Here is a 249-nt window from a genome sequence, read left to right as displayed (position 1 = left end):
ATAGGGCACAGTAATGAGCCAGTGAGCCAGAAATGTCTCCTCTCTGCCACAGCTAGCTAGCCTGTCACCGAAATAAACTCAAGGTTCATCTGTGCATGCAACTGCTTTCTAGCACTGCTGCGACTGCAGAGGTGCGGGGCTGTGGAAGGCTGCGGCCTCGCCGCACTGCCGGCCCTAAGGAAGGCTTCATCAGAAGGGTTGTAGAGGGCTGGCGATGGCTTGATGGAGGCCACCAGCGGCTGGACCCCA

The sequence above is a fragment of the Buceros rhinoceros genome, unplaced genomic scaffold (assembly GCF_000710305.1).
Source record: "Buceros rhinoceros silvestris isolate BGI_N320 unplaced genomic scaffold, ASM71030v1 scaffold16255, whole genome shotgun sequence".
In the NCBI taxonomy this organism is placed as follows: Eukaryota; Metazoa; Chordata; class Aves; order Bucerotiformes; family Bucerotidae; genus Buceros; species Buceros rhinoceros.
This window is presented reverse-complemented; position numbering follows the sequence as displayed.